This window comes from Triticum dicoccoides, unplaced genomic scaffold (genome assembly GCF_002162155.2).
Source record: "Triticum dicoccoides isolate Atlit2015 ecotype Zavitan unplaced genomic scaffold, WEW_v2.0 scaffold47727, whole genome shotgun sequence".
In the NCBI taxonomy this organism is placed as follows: Eukaryota; Viridiplantae; Streptophyta; class Magnoliopsida; order Poales; family Poaceae; genus Triticum; species Triticum dicoccoides.
Genome location: NW_021275482.1, coordinates 38832 through 46054, shown reverse-complemented (window position 1 = coordinate 46054; position 7223 = coordinate 38832). Strand labels below are relative to the sequence as shown.

The following is a 7223-nucleotide window of genomic DNA, read 5'->3' as shown; positions in this document are numbered from 1 at the left end:
TGGAAGAGTATGGAAGCTGTATTTGTTTCCTAGCTTACAACCCTTACAGTGAAAACCAACATCTATGGAAACATGACCCAAAACACCTTGTCGAACAAGAGTAGATAAACGAGAACCACACAAGTGACCTAAGCGATGGTGCCACTGGGCAAAAGAAAACGACGAAGTGGATCTTGATGTTGATGCAACCATCCGGAATGCGGATGTGGTGGAAGCTGAAGGAAGGTGTAAGGTGTCAAGGATGTAGAGGGATGTGGATCCTCTACGGCGATGGCCAGTTCCAATGACCCTCTTGCTCTGACGGTCCTGCACATAACAAAATGAGTCATCAAAACCAACAAAGTAGTTCATATCAGCAAGCTGGCCAACAGACATAAGATTCATGGACAGCTCTGGAGCAAAGGAGATGGCAGGAACAGAAAACTTGGATGTGCAAAGAGAACCCTGATGAGTAATAGAACAAGGTGTACCATCAGCAGTCTGAACAGAGGCACCATCCCGCACTGGCTGGCAAGACACAAGCTGAGAGCGATCAAAGGTCACATGGAAAGAAGCTCCAGAGTCCAGAACCCAAGGCTGGGTTGCAGCAACGATGGGCTGAGAGAGAACAGATGCAGAAGCACCCCTCGCTTGCTGCTGATAAGGAGGCTGGGGTGCACGACGCTGCTGATTGAGGGCCCGTCTAGCCTGAAACTCAGCTAACAGCTCTGGATGAAGCTTGAAACAACCATCTCTATGGTGTCCTGCCTTCTTGCAGAACGAGAAGATGACAGCTGAAGGTGTGGCCTTGGAGGCACCTGGCCGCTGAGGAAAAGCCAGAACACTAGTGTGTAGAGTCTGCGCAGAAGTAGTCCCAAGAGAACGGAGACGAGTCTCCTCAACGATCAAGCTAGCAAGTGCCTCTGTCAAGGTGGGAGGAGTCGTACGACCAAGCAATTGAGTGCGAATGTTCTCAAAATCTGGCTTGAGACCCATCACAAACTGAAACATGAGAGTCTGATGGTCGTACTTTTCCTTCGCTGCACATGACTCACAACCAGAATTACCCTTTGGCACCATGGAACCTAGTTGCCCAGTGATGCGAGTGAAAGCTCCATAGTACTCTTCTATGGACATGTCTTCTGGCTGCCGAGTGTTGTGTAAATTCTGCAACAAGGAGAAATGAAGTGCACTGTTGGGCTGAAGGTAGCGCTGCTCAAAGTACTTCCATATCTCTTTAGCTGAAGTGTGATGCTCAAGACTCATTCGGAGTGAGGGTTCAACACCCAGAATTAAAACTCCCATCACACGATCATCGATCTTTTGCCAAGACTTCCTTGCTGCATCATCATTTGGACTAGGTGGATCATCTGTCAGATGAGAAACAAAACTGGCCGTCCTCAAGATAGTCCGGGCAGAAAATGCCCATTCCCTGTAGTTTGAACAATCAAGCTTGATATCTATGATCAAAGAACCAAATCCGAAATCATTTCTTGCCATAGTGGTGAGCGGCCAGCAGCTGGAAACACCCAATTTGATAGCAGCTGCAGGCAGCAACAAGAGATGAGCAGCAGACAGCCACAAACAGGAGCAACAACCCACTAGGCTAGCTGCTGCTTGCTGGATCTCACTGGATAGAAGGAGGAGCTTGCTGGATCTTGCTAGATAGGAGGGGGAACGCCTGGAGCTTGCTGTAGAGCAGGGAAGGCACCAAGAGCTTGCTGGAGATGGCTGCTGGAGAGCAGGGGAAGTATTCTCACAGAGTAGCTATGAGGACACACAGAGGAGCTGCTGGAGAGCAGCTCCTACAGGTTGATGACGAAGATGGGATGGGGCAGCGATGTGGATGTCTCCTCACCAGACAGATCCGCCTGAATCACCTCACCGGCGGCGATTTCATGGGTGGCGGCTGGAAGAGGGACTAGGGTTTGGTCCTGGTCTGATACCATGTTAGAAAACGTGAGGAAGAGAGAATGACCGAACAGTTTTCTGTATTGAGGAGGAGAGAGAGATATACAAGGTTACATGGGCCTGGGCCTCACTCTAGACTATGGGCCTGGGCATGTACAAGACAAACACAATATACTTCACTCTAGACTATGGGCCTGGGCCTGTACAAGACAAACACAACATACTTCACTCTAGACTATGGGCCTGGGCCTGTACAAGACAAACACAACATATATACTTAACATTATCCAGTACGGCACACTCCTTTAGTTAGAAAAAATGAAATCCAGTATGACAAACACGAACCACGCGGAATGAAATTGGGGATGAGAATCAAAAGGGGGATAACGGATCTTACAGTGGGGGAACCACTTTAGCAGCATACTTCATCTATCTTCCCCCTCGGCCAGGCTCCATCTTCCCACTGCCGCAACACGTAAATGTGTAGATAGCATTTAGGCAGAAAAATAAAAACAGACCGATTGGGAGAGAACATGAAGGACATGAACACACATAATGTTGATGGAGGGAGATGAAGAATAAGCGTCGGTCACCGCCGAGTGAAGGGCGCCTGAGGTCGCTGGCGCCTCCGGCCGTACATTGCAGTGGCCACCATCCTGGACTCAGGCGGAGATGAACTGAGGACACAAAAGCTCACATCAATTTGGCAGAGGGAGAAGAAAAGAAGAAACTCCGGTCGCCGCCAGGGACGGGCCCAACGGGTGAACCGGTGAAGGTTGATGGTCTCAGCGTTACTTTGCAGCTACACGTGGACGAATATGAGGCGAACGATCTCGACTCGGAACATACGGGCCTTCCAACCCGAGTCGATTTCTTCAGGCCGGGCCTTCAAAAAGGGGGGCTGACCCCCAGGTTCCCTCTTCACCGCAACACGAACGCAAACTAGCCCTCCACATCCAACGAGAGGAGCAATACACGAGAGACGCAGCAAGTCGACCAACGAGAGTTGAACGCGATGGCGTCAAAGGCGGCGAACCGGCTAGTGGTGGAGGAGGCCGCCACCAACGACGACAACTCCGTGTGCACCCTCCACCCGACCACCATGGAGAAGCTCTCCATATTCAAAGGCGACATGGTGCTGCTCAAGGGCAAGCGCCGCCACAACACGGTCTGCATGGCACTGCCCGACGACACCTGCGAGGGGCACAAGCTCAGGATCAACAAGGTGGCCCGCTCCAACCTGCGCGTGCGCATCGCCGACGTCGTGTCCGTGCACCTGTGCCACGACGCCAAGTTCGGCAGGCGCGTGCACATCCTTCCCTTGGACGACACCGTCGAGGGCATCGCGGGGAACCTCTTTGACGTCTACCTCAAGCCCTACTTCGTGGACGCCTACCGCCCGCTCCACAAGGGCGACCTCTTCCTGGTGCGTGGCGGCATGCGGAGCGTCGAGTTCAAGGTCATGGAGATCGACCCCGCGGTGGACTACTGCATCGTGGCGCCTGACACGGAGATCTTCTGCGAGGGCGAGCCGGTAAAGCGGGAGGACGAGGAGAGGCTTGACGACATTGGCTACGACGACGTGGGTGGCATGGGGAAACCGCTGACTCTGATCAGGGAGCTTGTCGAGCTGCCACTCAGGCATCCGCAGATCTTCAAGAGCATTGGCGTCAAGCCGCCCAAGGGCATCCTCCTGTATGGCCCTCCCGGGTCCGGCAAGACGCTGATCGCCCGTGCGGTCGCCAAAGAGACCGGGGCCTTCTTCTTCCTCATCAACGGCCCGGAGATAATGTCCAAGATGGCCGGAGAGAGCGAGAGCAACCTGAGGAAGGCCTTCGAGGAGGCCGAGAAGAACGCGCCCTCCATCATCTTCATTGACGAGATCGACTCCATTGCTCCGAACAGGGAGAAGACTCACGGCGAGGTCGAGAGGCGCATCGTCTCCCAGCTGCTGACTCTGATGGACGGCATGAAGGCCCGCGCGCACGTCATCGTCATGGGCGCCACGAACCGTCCCAATAGCATCGACCCTGCCTTGAGGCGCTTCGGGAGGTTCGATCGCGAGATCGACGTCGGCGTGCCAGACGAGGTCGGGCATCTTGAAGTGCTCCGCATCCACACCAAAAACATGAAGCTGGACGAGGACGTCAACCTTGAGGTGGTTGCCAAGGATACGCACGGCTATGTCGGCGCCGACTTGGCCGCGCTCTGCACCGAGGCGGTGCTGCAATGCATCAGGGAGAAGATGGACGTCATCGACCTAGAGGACGACACCATCGACGCCGAGATCTTGAACTCCATGGCCGTCACCAATGACCACCTTAAGATGGCTCTCGTCGGCACAAACCCGTCTGCGCTACGTGAGACCGTCGTGGAGGTGCCGAACGTCAGCTGGACCGATATCGGCGGCCTCGACGGCGTCAAGAGGGAGCTGCAAGAGACCGTCCAGTACCCGGTCGAGCACCCGAAGAAATTCGAGAAGTTCGGCATTGTCGCCGTCCAAGGGCGTCCTGTTCTACGGGCCACCAGGCTGCGGCAAGACCTTGCTGGCGAAGGCTATCGCCAACGAGTGCCAGGCCAACTTCATCAGCATCAAGGGGCCAGAGCTTCTCACCATGTGGTTCGGCGAGAGCGAGGCCAACGTGCGCGAGATCTTCGACAAGGCACGTCAGTCTGCGCCGTGCTTGCTGTTCTTCGACGAGCTCGACTCCATCGCTACCCAAAGGGGCGGCAGAGTGGGTGACGCCGGCGGCGCGGCGGACAGGGTCCTGAACCAGCTGCTCACCGAGATGGATGGAATGAACGCCAAAAAGACGGTCTTCATCATCGGCGCCACCAATAGGCCCGACATTATTGACTCGGCGTTGCTCCGTCCCGGCCGCCTGGACCAGCTCATCTACATCCCCTTGTCGGACGAGGCCTCGCGGCACCAGATCTTCAAGGCCTGCCTCAGGAAGTCTCCAGTGGCCAAGGACGTCGACCTCGGAGCGCTCGCAAGGTTCACCTCCGGCTTCAGCGGCGCCGACATCACAGAGATCTGCCAGAGGGCGTGCAAGTACGCCATCAGGGAGGACATTGAGAAGGACATAGAGAGGCGGAGGATGGGGAAAGACACCATGGAGGTGGACGGCGGGCTGGAACACGAGGTGGCTGAGATAAAGGCGGCTCACTTCGAGGAGTCGATGAAGTATGCGAGGCGGAGCGTGAGCGATGCCGCCATCAGGAAGTACCAGGCCTTTGCGCAGACGCTACAACAATCTAGGGGGTTCGGCACTGAGTTCCGCTTTCCAGCACGGCCACAGGCGGCAGAAGCTGCCGTCAACACCTCCGCGGCAGCTGACGAGGATGAAGACGATCTATACAAGTGATCCAGTAACCATTGTTAGAACATTGAACTAGGAGTACCAGAATTTTATAGACTATGTTTTTGTTCTCCTCGATCACTTCTTTCCATGTATATAATTTTCGTTAGTAAGAATTTATTTACATGCATTACAGACTTACAGTTGATACAGAGATAAGAAGGTCTTGTGCTTTCCGTTCATTTGTAGGCAGGGATAAAACTCTGAAAACTAGACTAAGCCGTGAACTGGACCGTGGATTGCACGCAACTAGCATGCTTCTCTCTCAACCCCCCTCTGCTCCTGCACAAGATTCAGAAGGTCACTGCATATGTCTGATACGTGAACCTGTAAGAACATGAGTTTCTTATTATTGAACATGTAAGAACTAGAGTTGAAGGCAAATATTTCATGCGGGTTTGTGTCTGATACGTGTGGCTCCCAACATGAGTTTCTTATTATTGAACCTGTAAGAACTACGTAGAGTTGAAGGCAAATATTTCATGCCGGTGCTTAGCAACCTGTGTGGCCTACTGCCGTGATGCTCGGTTAGTCCGGCTTGTCGTAGCCAGCCGGACAAATGGTCATAGAGGCGAACAAATCTCTTACATCGCTTCCTACTTTGGGGCAATTATTAATTTTTGAAAAGAGCATGGTGGGCTGGAACTTAAGGCTTAACCCAATTATTAATTATTAATTTTTCCTGGTGTTCCTTTTCTCTAAAAAAACTTAAGGCTTAACTGCCTGTCCAAACAAAGTTTGGCTTTCATGCTCTTTCCTTCTGTCATTGAAATGCTTTAAAGATTCAGTCACGGTTTTCGGAAAATGTGTCATGTAGTAATACATTAACTAGTCGCTCTGCAATGTTGATTCACTGAAAGAAAAGTAAATAGCAAGAAGGTCAAGAAGTCATAAATTACAAACAGTGTCTACATTATTTTGTACTAGTCAGATGTGTCTAAATTATTTGTAATGTTTAATTAGATACATCCTCTTTTATTCATTTTCATGACAAATATTTTCGGACGGAGGGAGTATGTACTACAGCAAATAGTGGCTTTTGTTGTATCATGTTACTTCAGTTCTTACTATGTAGTACAACAAACGGTGGCTTTTGGTGTAAACTGTTATGTGCGATATAGTGCCGTCCTAGTTCAGCTATGAACTGGCTGTCTGGTTGGAGTTCATAGAAGAACTTGGTAGATGTGGCTGTCCTGGATGAAACTTGCTATTTTCTCTTATGTCCTGTCAGACTTGCTTGTCTTAGTAACTTGACATCTCTTCGAGTTCATGTACTGAACCTAAGCTATGAGTGAGACCTAAGTTCATTAATTATGTACCATTTTCAGATATTTTCGTCTTTTCTACATATGAAGTGTCCATGATCAAAAACACTTGTGTTAACACTCCCTCGCTCAGGGGCTCTCAGACAGATGGATCTCCTTCCTCCTTCCTCTCCCTCTCGCCCTAGTCGCCCCTCGCCCCTCCCAGCCCCTCTTCCTCGTTCGCCGGGCGAGGTCCGGTCTCCCTCCTCCCCTCTCGCCTCTGTTCCTTCCCTCCCTTCCCCCGCTCGCTTGCCGGTGTTGCCTTCTCCGCCGCCTTCTCCCCTGCCTTCGCTTGGATCTCATTTCTGGGCTCTCGTTTCCGATGAGGAGGACCCGCGGTCTGCTGCCTCCTCCCCCCGTTTCCCGTCGGCTAGCCCTGGGCGAGCTGTGATTCCTCTTGCTGCGCCTCGCCCCCGCAAGTTCGCTCCTGGTGGCTGGGGACGGCCGGTGGCTGCGGCGTCGCCTGATGCTGGTTGGATCCGGGTTTTTCATCGTCGGCGCAAGTTCGGTAAGATCTCTACGGTCTCTCCTGGGCCGGGGATTCTGGGCGGCGCTCCTGATGGGGAGCTTGGAGGCTCTCCATCTCCCTCTCCTGTTGCTGCCTCGGCTGCCTCATCACCGGCGGCGGTGCCGCCGGGGGGGATGGCGGCGCTGGCTCCGTGTGCCC

At 53.0% G+C, this 7223-nt stretch overlaps 1 pseudogene; it reads left to right on the top strand.

Moving 5' to 3' along the window:
• The first annotated feature begins 2905 nt into the window (after positions 1–2905).
• LOC119346735 lies at positions 2906–5258 on the top strand (annotated as a pseudogene).
• Positions 5259–7223: the final 1965 nt, after the last annotated feature.